Consider the following 7,660-nt stretch of genomic DNA (forward strand, 5'->3'; position numbering starts at 1 on the left):
GCGCCTCTGCAGCTTCACAAGACCGGCCAGGGACTTCAGTGTGGGAGAACTGGACCTGTCATCTTGCATCTCCGTGCCCGTGTCCATTGTCCCTTCCACAGGTGCATTACCAGCTTATTGTTGGAAAAATCCTGCAACCACTACGCAGAACAGCACCCCCTGTCCCCGAAGGGACTGGCCGTGATCTCCTGTCAGGGCAAGAGGTGCAGCCCTGCAAGCCAGGGACTGGCTTTTGAGGAAAATGATACTTCCTTCTAAAAATTTAAGAGGTTTATTAAAAATTTATTTAAAATATCACAGAAGACTGAATAGGAAATTATTATAGCACCAGGAGTAGAGGATTTTCCCACCATATGCTCATCTACAGAAGGGAGGTTTCACTTTTTAACTCACTTGCCCTTCTTCAAGTTCTGTCCATCGACCTATTATTTGCTGTCCAGTGGTGCAGTTTAATTCCTTACATCTCGATTGGAGGTCAGGTGCTGCTGTCATAACAAGGTGACCCTCCTAATGTCCTGAACTCGCGTCACCCCATTCTAACAATGCAAGGGGAGGTAAAACATAACTATAAGTCTATAAAACTTCTCTTAACATATATACATTATATTTGTCTTTGAATTGTGAGAGTCAACTGTCACATTACTCATCTATCACAGGCTTGAGTCCAGCTCCAGCTCAGGTGTTTCTGTGCTACCGCCAGCACTGGCAGAGCTGCTTGTCTGGGCACAGCCAGGGCTGGGCAGGCAGCAGCCACGCATGGGGCTCGTGAGATCAACAGCACCCTCTTGTTATCTTTGTTTTTCATTTGTAGCATTTAGAAAAGTTTTTCATAGAATACAGAGCCCAGATGTTTGTTTCCCTTTACCCCAACAGTTCTCTATTTGTCAAAGTAGATTTACAGTTACAGAAACCTAGAATCTTCTGACACTTTGTCAATAAAAAATAAAATTGCTTTTAATTCTTCATGTTTATTCTTGCACAGCCCAGAAAAGACAGGCACAGCCCAGAGGCATTGTCCCGAGCAGGCTCAGGGCACTCGGGTACTGAGCTGTCCTGCTGGGCTCCCTCCGTGGGACACAAGTCCCGAAAACCTGGGAGCGGCTGCACGGGGTGCCCACGGTGGGGAAAGGGCAGAGGGGGAGAGCAAGGCTCCAGTGTGGCCTGAGAGGGCTTGGCCATGTGCCCTGGGGCTGGGGGAGCTGTCACGGGGCAGGGAGGGCCAGGGCTGGCACTGGCTGCTCAGGGATGGGTTTGGCCCGTGTCCCTCCAAGCAGCGACTGCCCAAGCAGCTGCGCTGCCCCCGGGCTCCCCTCCCGGCCTGCTGGGCTTTGTTGGGTGGCACAGCCTGTGCCAAGGGGCGGCAAGGTGCCTGCAGGCCCCAGCTCTGGGGGAAAGGGAGAAGGTCCTGCCCGCATGCAGCGTGCTGCCAGCTCAGCAGTGCAGCTCAGCAGGGGCTCACGCTCCCCACAGATTCTGTAGAGGCTCAAAACAAGACAGGAATACATGGTGTAAATCCACTTCAATGAACCCTTAGGATTTTCTGCTTGCAGGACTGGCACTCTTTACTGTGTCACTTGCCATGGCCTCTTTCCACAGTCATATCTTTCCCCCTTCATATGTCCTGCCAAACACCTAAGGGAGAACTGGATCTTTGATTGCACATCTCCCTGCCCATGCCCCATGTCCCTGTCACAGCTGCTTTACCAGCTTGTTGCTGTGCAGACGCTGCCACCGCCCAAACAAGGTCCTCTCCCGCTGAAGGCACTGGCCCTGCCCTCTGGCCCCTACTGAAGGTGAGCAGGGCTTGGCCCAGCTTTTCTGTTGCAATAAAGAGAAGGTGCCGTCACCCCAGTGTCCGGGTGGTAGCACCAGCAAAGCCCACTCGGCAGCAGCATGTAGGAAAAAATTAGGGAGGCCAAAGCTCATGTTGAACTTGAAATGGCCACTTCTGTAAAGGATAATAAAAAATGGTAATGTTCTTACAAATATATCAGTGGTAAAAGGAAGGGTAAGACACACCTTTGTTCTTTGGTAGATGTGGCAGGGAACTTAGTAACTGCAGATGAGGAGAAGGCAGAGGCGCTTAATGCCTTCTTTGCCTCAGTCTTTAGTGGGAAGACAACTTGTCCTCAGGACAACTGTCCTCCTGAGTTGGTAGATGGTGTGTCATGGTTTGACACTGGCACAATGCCAGTGCTCCCATGAAGATACTTTCTCCCTGGTAGCTGCTGTGAGATGTGACCAGGAATAAGCAAAGCAGGCTCCTACTTAGGAAAGAAAAGAAAACAGAACTTTATTAACGACTCTACAACTATAGATAAAAGGAACACACACACAGGGAAAATGAAAACCTTACAAATACATTTCCTCCTCCCCCCACCAAATTCCCAACACAATACATCTATTCCTCAAATCACCAACTCTTAGTCCAGCACCACTCTTCAAACAATCAATCCTCAGTTGATCAAGAGGAGAGGAGTCCTTCTTGTACCATGGGCTTCCCCTGGAAACACAGCTGAAGCCTCGTGTGTTTCCGTGTCACTCGTGGCACTGCCCGGAGTACATCTGCCGTCGTGACCTCTTCCTTTCCTGTCCAGTGCTCTCACCACTGAACACAGACCAGAGCTGCTTCTAGGGTTGTCTTTTTTTAAGGATGCTCTGTCCCGATCCAAAAAAGGCACAGTCTCTCCTTTGGGACACCTGTCCCCACAATCTCTCCTTTGGGACACCTGTCCCCCCCATATTTTTTCACCCCCTGGGGCCGAGGGGCACCAACACTGAACCCTCTTGGTTCTGAGGCATTGCCTCCCCCTGGATGCAGTCTCTGTATCACAAGGAACATGGTTCTGGCCATGGCTGTACAAAAAGAGTCCAGCAAAAGCCACTCCATCATCTCTTCCCACTAGGATTCTTCTCTACTCTTCCACTATTTCTCACTCACCCAGACCTGTCTCACACTTGCACATTTCCTTCTTCATCTTCCACTCTATCTTCTAGGAGAGGTCAATGATCTGTAAAGTTCTCATTCTCCAAAAAGGGGTTAAAAGCTCCTACAAGCGGCCGGTTGAACTCCCCCCTTCTTCTCCGTCGCAGCCGTGCTGCCGGCACAGGCCCATGTTTATCCAGTTTCAAGGTTACAGTCCCAGGCACCGGCTCTCTTTCTCTCTCTCTGTGTCTCTCAGGGGGGGCTGCCCGATGGCTCCCGGTGTCTCTCTCTCTTCCACCCTTCCACCCCCGGGCTCAGGCCTACCTCTCCCAGCCACATGGCTTTTCCCCTCCCCCTGCCCAGCCAGCAGCTGGGCCGGGGGAGAGACCCAAACTCCTTCCCGCTGGAAACCCAAAAGGACCCTCCCAGGGCAGAGCTCTGCTTTTAACCCTGTGTTCTCAGAGGCGGATCCATGTCCTAAATGGCCAGGTTAAATGCCAATATTAAAGCCTGAATATCCATTGGCCCAAAACACAGCATCCCAAAAAACACATTTCCAGTCAAACCACCACATGGTGTCAGGGAGCAGAATGGGCCCCCTGTTATCCAAGAGGAGGTAGTCAAAGAACTGCTGAGCACTTGGATGCTCATAATCTATGGGGCCAGATGGGATTCACCCCAGGGTGATGAGGGAACTGGCAGATGAACTTGCCAAGCTGCTCTCCATTATTTACCCGCAGCCCTGGCTCACTGCTGAGGTTCCAGATGACTGGAAGCTGGCCAATGTGACACCCATCCACCAAAGGGTGGAAAGGAGGATCCTGGTAATTACAGACCAGTTAGCCCGACCTTAGTACCCGGTGAGGTGATGGAATAGTTTATACTGAGTGTCATCACAGAGAATTTAGAGGATGGCCAGGGTATCAGAGCCAGCCAACAGGGGTTTAGCAGGCATAGGTTGTGCCTGACCAACCCGATCTCCTTTGCTGACCAGGCGACCCTCCTGGTGGATGCAGGAAAGGCTGTGGATGTGTCTATTTGGACTCCAGCAAGGCCTTTGGCACTGTGGAGTGTCCCACAGCACACTCCCGGAAAAGCTGCAGCCCACAGCTTGAACAGGAGAACACTTTGCTGGGTTAGGAACTGGATGGCCCAGAGAGTGGTGGTGAGCAGTGCTGCATCCAGCTGGCAGCCAGTCACCAGTGGTGTCCCTCAGGGCTCTGTGCTGGGGCCAGCTCTGTTCAATAGTTTTATTGACAACATGGATGAGGGGATTGAGTCTTTCATTATAAATCTGCAGATGACACTGGGCTGGGAGCTGTGTCCATCTGTTGGAAGGTAGGAGGGTTCTGCAGGGAGATCTGGAATGGTTGGAGGCATGGGCAGAGTCCAATAGGATGAAGTTTAGTAAGTCCAAGTGCCCAGTCCTGCATTTTGGCCACAATAACCCCCTGCAGCGTTCTAGGCTGGGGACGGTGTGGCTGGACAGCGCCCAGGCAGAAAGGGACCTGGGGGTGCTGCTCGACAGCCAGCTGAACGTGAGCCAGCAGCGTGCCCTGCTGGCCAAGAAGGCCAAGGGCATTCTGGCCTGGATCAGGAATAGTGTGGCCAGCAGGAGCAGGGAGGTCACTCTTCCCCTGTATTTGGCACTGGTGAGGCCTCACCTCGAGTGCTGTGTCCACTTCTGGCCCCTCAGTTTGGGAAGGACGTTGAGACGCTGAGCACATCCAGAGGAGGCAACGAGGCTGGTGAGGGGCTTGCAAAACAAACCCTGTGAGGAACCACTGAGGGAGCTGGGGGGTTTTAGTCTGGAGAAAAGGAGGCTCAGAGGTGAGCTTCTTCTACAACCCCCTGAAAGATGGAGCCCCCCAGGTCCACCCCACCTTATAGTCAGGCGGGGTTGGTGTCTTTCTCCAGGCAGCAGCTGGCAGAATGAGAGGACAAAGTCTCAAGCCATGCCAAGGGAAATATAGGTTGGTATTAGGAAAAAGTTTTTCATGGAAAGAGTGATAAGGTCCAGAAATGGCCTGTCCGGGGAGGTGGTGGAGTCACCATCCCTGGATGTGTTAAAAAAAAGACTGGATGTGACACTGGGTGCAATGGTTTAGTTGAGGTGTTGGGACATGGGTTGGACTGGATGATCTTCAAGGCCTATTCAAACTTGGTCATTCTGTGAATTCGGTGAATTCTGTAAATTCTGAGCATGCCAGGGACGCAGCCTGACCAGCAATGTCATCAGGCAAAACAAAGGCTTTGCTGAGCAGTGGCCCTTTGATGAAGCAAAATATTTACAATCAGGGCAGGCCGCTTGTACAGATGGAGGCACGCTCTAGGGGTGCAGCTGAGGCCATGAGGTCACAGCAGGCTCAGGGGTCACAGCAGGCTGAGGTCACAGTTGGCTCTGAGGTCACAGAGGTCCCAGACCCGGTGGTTGCACAGCAGCAGGAGGAGCGAGCAGTCAGTCCTTGAGCACAACTGTTGCGGCAGCAGCGGCGGTGGCAGCAGCGGTGCTGCCATTGGGACAGCGGCGTCAGGACAGCGGTGGCAGCAAGAGCTGCGGGACTGGCAGAGGGCAAGGCACCATGGCCCTTGCTCTGCGCCTCTTCCTCCTGCTCCTCCTGGCCGTGGCCCTGCCTGCCAGGGCTGCCCAGCCTGCTCCGCTGCAAGCGCGGCGAGCAGGTGAGCCGGCAGCCTGGCTCCCCTTTGCCGGGACAGCGCTCCCTGCTCCCCGGGAAGCGCTGGGGATGGTTTTCCCCAGGCCTTTAGGGAGAGTTTCCTCTGGGGAAGGGAGAGAGCCCCCTTGGGCCCTGGGCAGCCCCTGTTTCCTCTCCAGGGATGTGTCACAGGGCCTGCAAAGAGGGTGGAGAGTGGCCAGGAGCCAGCCCAGAGCTCCCCAGGCCCCTGTGCAGTTTGGCCTTGTCCATTGACACCTGGCTCCCATAGCCTTAGCCATCCCCCTTGCTGTGCCCAGTTCCCAGAGGTACAAAGAGATCCCAGCACACCACGGAAATGGTTCTGATCTCTGTTTCCCTCCAGATTGGTATCGCAAACTGCATTATCTAGATGCCCTACTGGATGACAGCTTGAAAATATTGGAGGATGCTGGAGGTAAGTTCTCCGTGTGCCTTTCCTTAGAGAATAACCCTATGTGTCTATGTGGCAAGAGCTCACTCATGAGCCATTTCCCTTAACGTAATCTCACTGTTGAAGGAATCTGGAATTCTTGACGTGCTCCTTCTGGAGCCCTGAGTGATCCCACAGGATCGCTGTCAGTGGGAGGAGGGAGCATTTAGCTGTCCATCGTCCTCCAATGTGCAATGGCTGTGTGTCCTTCCGTGTGCTCTGTGCAGCCACGGAGAAGAGCAGAGAGGGCAGGGCCCGGGCCCGGGGCTGTGCCCCGGGGCTGAGCCTCTCCTGCAGCCTGAGGATCTCCTACAGTGCCACGGGAGCTCTTCTGTCCTGCCTTTCTTTGCAGCTGAACCTGTTGCTGAAGGTGATCTGGATCCCAAACACACGTCCACAATTGAGCCTCTGGGAGATGGTGAGGGTAGGTCAAGGCCTTTCCCCCTTTGAGAGCTGCCAGCTCAGAGCCCAAAGCTCGGGCAGGGGGCCATGGCTGCAGGTGCCAGGACAGAGCCATGCACGTGTGTGCCCTCGCCCTGTGCGATCCCCTCACCGCTCCTGCGGCTCAGTGGTGCCCGAGCAGCTGAGCAGAGATGGCAGAAGCTTCTGTGGCTGTTGAGTTACAGGGGTGGCTGCAGGGAGGACTTCTCCAGCTCCTTTGCTGGTTCCTGCACACAAACCCGGCTCCCATCGCAGGGGTGAGTAGTGTGTCCCTGCTGACCCCACAGGCTGAGCCCTGCTTTTGTGGCATCCATTCATGGGAAATGGAAACATTTCTCTTAAGGTCCCCTGAGAATGAACAACAAACCTAGAGGAGTCACTAAATCCTTGGAGGCATCTAAACAGATGGACAAGATGCAGAGTGATCTGGAGAGGCGCCGTGGTGGGTGCATTTCCCTCAGCCTTGTCCTGGGGCTCAGCAGCCGGGGGCTTTGGCTGCACATCTGGACACGCCGTGCCCGGCACGGCGGGAAGGGATCCATGGCAGCCTCACGGCCCCGCTGCTGCTTCCATGCCCTGCAGGGCTGTTTCCCAGCCTGGCCTGGCTGCAGCTTCTCCCCAGCCTCTGCAGGAAGGCATTGGGCATCAGCTGACCCGCAGCCCAAAGTGCACCACAGGCCATGCACACCCTGAGATCCCCTGGAATTTCCCAGTCTCTATCTAGGCTGATCAGTAAGGACGGGTGCTTTGATGACAGTGGGCCCTGGCCTACCCAGCAAGTTTTTGTCTTTGACAAGCATTGTCTCCTGAGGATGCCAGCTTTCCAGTGCGGAACAGCCCTATCTGATCCAGCTGTCTCTTTTCCTTTCTCCAGAAGCAGATGGAGAAGCTGCAGAGAAGGAAGCATTTCCCAGAGGAAGCAGGGGCTCATTGGCAGCCTCTGCTGCAGGAAGGGAGGCGATGCCAGGCCCAGTGCCAGGAGGTAATTGCTGTGCCTCTGGGCCTGAGCCCTGCTGAGGCTTGAGCTGCCCGCTCTGCTGCTCGGCACTGCGAGCACAGCCCGGACAAGACGGGCACAGCCCAGAGGAATTATCTCGAGCAGGCTCAGGGCACTCGGGTACTGAGCTGTCCTGCTGGGCTCCCTCCGTGGGAGACACGTCCCGAGACCTG

The sequence above is a fragment of the Agelaius tricolor genome, unplaced genomic scaffold (assembly GCF_023055355.1).
Source record: "Agelaius tricolor isolate 1412-34295 unplaced genomic scaffold, bAgeTri1.0.p SCAF_93, whole genome shotgun sequence".
NCBI lineage: Eukaryota > Metazoa > Chordata > Aves > Passeriformes > Icteridae > Agelaius > Agelaius tricolor.